The sequence below is a fragment of the Anomaloglossus baeobatrachus genome, unplaced genomic scaffold, assembly GCF_048569485.1.
Source record: "Anomaloglossus baeobatrachus isolate aAnoBae1 unplaced genomic scaffold, aAnoBae1.hap1 Scaffold_520, whole genome shotgun sequence".
NCBI classification, from domain to species: domain Eukaryota; kingdom Metazoa; phylum Chordata; class Amphibia; order Anura; family Aromobatidae; genus Anomaloglossus; species Anomaloglossus baeobatrachus.
Genome location: NW_027444565.1, coordinates 97,527 through 102,966, shown reverse-complemented (window position 1 = coordinate 102,966; position 5,440 = coordinate 97,527). Strand labels below are relative to the sequence as shown.

Here is a 5,440-nt window from a genome sequence, read left to right as displayed (position 1 = left end):
TAATGGAACGCACGCCTGCGCATTTGTGTTTAACGTCGCGCATGTGCAGAACGGAGAAAAGGCTGCGCTCACTTCCTAATGAAAGGGAGTGAGACGCATCTGGGAAGGGAAGGGAAAAGATTAGGGTTTGGGGATGATGAAAGGGCTTTCTACGGGCAAGGATGGCAAAGGGTGGCAGTGACGGAAAGTCAGGCAGCCTGTCCTGTCCTGTCCTGTCCGTCCGTCTTTTTGTATCATGAATTGGAAAGACTGCAAGGGGGAGGGGAGGTGCTTGTGTCCAAAAGGAGGAGTTATTCAGATTCATTGCAGTGGGCGGCGGCTGCAAAAAGCACCATTCTTCTTGTTTTTGCTCTGCAAAACAGCCTTTTCAAGGGTTGGCTTGGGTGACAAAATGTCTTCTGTAGGCGTGGGTTTGTCTCCCTCTCCCTAAGATGTGTCCGGTATAGGCCAGGGTGCCACTCAAGGCCGTAACCAATTCGGGTTATAGCTTCTCGGCCTTTTGGCTAAGATCAAGTGTAGTTTCGGAGGACGCTACCTTGGTCGGTACTGGAAGGTGCCTGGGATTGCACGTCTGCCGGCCTTGAGGAAGTGTGTGCGCCTTCTGGTGACACATAGCCCTCTTGTGCCTGGACGGTTCCCAGGCAACGGGAGGCGATCACCTTTGTTATTTTGAAGTCCTACTGATAAACAGAAAAAAAAAAAAATTAAATCTGTTCTTATCAGTTTAATATCTGATACGTCCCCTCTCTGGGGACCATATATTAAATGGATTTTTAGAACAAGGAGATGGAAAAAATCTTGCTCTGTCCACTCCACGCATTGACCTGGTATTGCAGTACCTCCAGGACCGGTGCACCCCTTCTTAACCCAGTTTCCAAAAGCAGAACTCAATTCACCTGATTCAAATGAGCCCCATTAGTGAATTGAAAGAAAGCAAAAACTTTATATGCACCTCAATTTGGCCAATTCACTTTTCACACTTTCACCCTTTTTTTTATCTTTCACACCTTTTACTTGCTTTATTGATGCAAAAAGCTGTGCCAAATAGCAAACTCATCTCCACTCAACTTGACCAACTCTGCTATGTCCCGTGCAGTATCTTATTCTCAGTCTTATCTAGATCATTTGCAATTGAATAGAATAGATCCCTTTTGGCTGCTTATGACTGTGTAAAATATGTAGTTTTACTGGGCTGGGATGAGAGAATCCATTGAAGCATGGTGTAGGGATTGTGGTTCCTGTGTGCTAAGAAGAGAGGCTGGCACCAGCCAGAAAGCCCCATTGCAGACAATAATCACTTAATAACTTTTTCAACTTGTCATCATATGGGAGGCCTTCCATTCCTTGTAGTAGTCTAGTTGCCCACCTTTGAACTGACTCTAACTTCTGAATGTCCTTTTTAAAATGTGGAGCCCAAAACTGGTTCCCATATTCCAGATGTAGCCTTACAAGTGATTTATAGAGGTGTAACAATACGTTGGGATCACGGGATCTAATCTCCCTTTTTATACACCCTAAAATCTTGTCCCAAGCAGCATTCCATCAGCCTCTGGAAGGTTCCTGGCGCATTGCACAGCTCGAAGGGCATGCTTTTGAACTCGCAGAGACCCATAGGGGTGGCGAAGGCGGTCTTCTCCCGGTCTGCCTCAGCAACGGACACTTGCCAATAGTGACTAGTGAGATCAAGGGTAGAAAAATAATTTGCAGTTCTCAATGCAGCTAGCAATTCCTCAATACGGGGAGTGGTGCCGTCCTTCTTTTTTAACAGGATCAACAGAGCTGCCCAAAGGCTACAACTGTCACGGATAACCCCAGCCGCCTTCATGTTGCTCAACATGTCCTTGGTACACTGGCAATGTGAAGGTGGTATTGGCTTATAGCTCTCTTTGATGGGTGGGTGTGCACCTGTGGGGATGTGGTGTTGGACCCCTTTTATTCCCCCAAAATCTAGCGGGCTTCCCACCGGTAACCCGCTCCCCAGCTTGGATGGATGCTGAGGGAGCCCCTTTTGCCCGCAGGCTCTGGCCCTGGGAACTGTAGCCTTGGCGGTGACTGTGCTTCCCTCTACGGTGTGAGCTGTTGCCTTCAATCGGGTCTTGACTGCTGGAAACCCTGGAGGTTCCTGTCGCTAACGGATTTGACCGGTTTTACGGCGACTCCTAGCCTGGTCGGGGTCCGTAGGCCCTGCCGGATGGTGCTGGCTTCTCTTCACTCCCCGATCTGGTACCGGCGGGCCACCGCCCATCCCCGGTCCGTACGGTTCACTCCAATCAGCCTCTCCTGCAGAAGGTCACCACCGTCTGCCAACCTTGCTGAGTGCCCGGGCCACACACCCGGACACGGTCAGTCTCCTCTCCTCTTCACTTCTCTAACTCCAAAACTGATCTCTAATCTGACTCCTTTTCCCGCCTCCAGGACTGTGAACTCCTCGGTGGGTGGGATCAACCGCCTGGCCCACCCCCTGGTGTGGACATCAGCCCCTGGAGGAAGGCAACTAGGATTTGTGTTTAGCTTCGGTGTGCCTAGCCGGAGTGTAGAGTGTGTTGGTGTAGTACCTGTGACGACCTGGCTTGTCCAGGGCGCCACATTCCCCTATAGTAAAATGCAGACCGTCCGCGGGCTGCCCGTCCATCACCGGTTTTATTTTCACAACTGAAAAAGAATAAAACGGTAAAACATGTAAAAGCATCATAAACATTTTACAACGGTACAGCTTCCGCTCTTCTCCCACCCAAACAACCTGGCCCTGATGCTGCCCCTAAGAAGCGGGCAGCACCCCTTGACCCCAGTCCAGCACCAAGTTGCCCGAGCGGGTTCTGTCTCTTTCAGGGGGCCCACGTCCAAGGGGACCCCTGAAACCCCCGGAGGATCGCCACCGGTTACGGTAGTGGCGGGCCTAGGCCATCCCTTTCCTCCAGGCCCATCCTCCCAAATCAGCCTCTCCGGAGGCGGTAACGGTGTCAAGCCAACAAACATTTTTATTTACATTGCACTAAGTTTGTGGTTGCCCTGCAAGTTCTCGGGCTTGTCCGTAAGCAGTTCCTTACGCAATGGTTGCACAGTCCCTACGGGGACAACAGTTGCCGGCAACGGCCGGTTTAATCACGGTTCAATCAGGTAAACTTCTTTGGTTGATCATCTTTACTTATCATTTAAAACTTTCAAACTGGTACACTCAACACATAAAGCCCCCCCCTTTTAAAGAGTAGTTTCCCTGTACCTAAGTGGGGGTCTACCTAGGTTGGGGCGAGTGGACCTTCGGGGTCCGGTGTCAGTGGTGACAGGCAGTGGGGCAGAGGGAACAGTCAGTTCCTCCTCCCTGCTATCATGTGGGGCAGGCGGAGGCGTAGGGGAGCTGGGTACAGGTACCTCCCTGGGCACTGGCTCGCGGTTAACCGTTTCCATCATTTCTTCATCCACGGGTTGTGGGAACAGTATCACTGGAAGGATCACCGCACCGTTCTGTGTAGGCCAGTCTGCTGGAAAATCACCCATCATGGTGTGGATTACCTCTTTTTCCTTCTCCACTGGACTGGGAACTGGAGCCTCATCCGCTACTCTCAATGCTGGTGGGCACTTCTTCAGGTGGTCTCGGGAAACCGTGGCCAAAGTCCCCCCCTGGTCACGGCTGATCTGGTAGGCCTTCCCATTCTCCCATCCTGTGGGCTGGACTACATACGGGTTTTTTTCCCATTGATCATCCAGCTTGTGGGCCCTTCTTTTCCGCTTCAGCACTACATCCCCAGGTTGGAAGGAACCGGCAGGCGCCTTCTTGTTGAAGCACTGCTCCTGTTGTCCCCGACTCCGGCACAAGTTCTTTTCAACATACTCCTGGACCTGTCGGTACTGTGTCCTCCGCCGAGTGTCCCATTCAGCTGTCGACAGGAGTGCTTCTGAAGCTTCCAAGCCCATTTCCAGATCCACTGGTAGCCGGCCGGGACGAGCTCTCATCAGGTATGCTGGAGTGCATTTCGTAGAGCTGGAAGGGATGTTGTTGTACATATCGACCAGGTCAGGTAGCTTCTCCAGCCACAGGTTCCGCTCTTCCAGTGGTAACGTCTTGAGGAGGCCCAGGACCAAGTGGTTCATCTTTTCACAAATGCCATTGGTTTGGGCGTGGTAAGGCGTGGTCCGGATTTTCTTGCAGCCGTACAACTGGCAGAATTCCTGGAATACCTCTGCTTCAAAGGCCGGACCCTGGTCGGTAAGCACCCTCTCCGGGTACCAATGCGGTCAACAGAAATAAGCCTGGAAAGCCTTAGCAGCGGTGCGGCCGGTTAAGTCCTTAACTGGGACAACCACCAGGAACCTCGAGTAGTGGTCTACGATGGTCAGAGCGTAGGTGTACCCACTTCGGCTGGGGGTGAGCTTTACATGGTCAAGGGCAACCAGCTCCAGCGGTTGGTGTGTAATGATCGGGTGTAGGGGTGCCTTCTGGCTGGCCTCGTCCTTCCTTCTCAATGCGCAAGGGCCACATTCTCGGCACCAGGCCTCCACAGATTCCCGCATTCCACTCCAATAGAACCGCTCTCTTAACAACATCTCTAGCTTCTTCCACCCGAAGTGCACTGCACCATCATGGTATGCTTGCAGGACGGTGGGCACGTTAGCCTGGGGAATCACCAGCTGGCGGATCTTCTCGTGAGTCTTTGGATTAATCAGCTCGCGATACAACTTCCCCTGGTGTAGGTATAGCCGGGTCCGTTCTTGCCACAGACGTTGGGCTTCGGCAGGGGCAGCAGGGTCTATCCCAGCAGAACCCTGTTCCACTAGAGTCTTGACCAGGCGGACAGCAGGTGCCTGGTCCTGAGCTTCCTGCCAGTCCTGTCGGGGCAGCGGATCCAGGTTCACCCGTTGTTGGTAGACGTGCACCTTCTCAGTGAATGGCCGGTGAAATGCAGGCAACTCGATCTCTTCGAGGTCATCATCCTCTGGCCCCTCTTCCGACAGGTGGGGCATCCGGGAGAGTGCATTGGCATTGACGTTGGTACGGCCGGCCCGGTACTTGATGGTGAAATCGTAGTTGGCTAACCTGGTCACCCACCGCTGCTCCAACGCGCCCAGCTTGGCCGTATCTAGATGGGTCAGCAGGTTATTGTCTGTGTACGCGGTGAACTTGGCTGCTGCCAGGTAATGGCGGAACCGCTCGGTGATAGCCCACACCAGTGCCAAGAGCTCAAGCTTGAAGGAGATGTAGTTCTCAGGGTTCCTCTCAGTCGGTCGGAGTTTTCGGCTAGCATAAGCTATTACCTTTTCCCTTCTGTCTTAGACCTGGGATAGAACAGCCCCCAAGCCCACATTGCTGGCGTCGGTGTAGAGGATGAATGGGCGGCTGTAGTCAGGGTACGCTAGGATTTCCTCTCCGGTCAGGGCTGTTCTCAGCTGGCGGAAGGATTCCTCATGCTTTTCTTCCCACACCAATGGGGCTACTAGGGATCTA

The 5,440-nt window shown here is 52.6% G+C and overlaps 1 pseudogene; it reads left to right on the top strand.

Annotated features, from left to right (window-relative positions):
* The first annotated feature begins 654 nt into the window (after positions 1 to 654).
* On the top strand, positions 655 to 861 carry LOC142282766 (U2 spliceosomal RNA; annotated as a pseudogene).
* Positions 862 to 5,440: the final 4,579 nt, after the last annotated feature.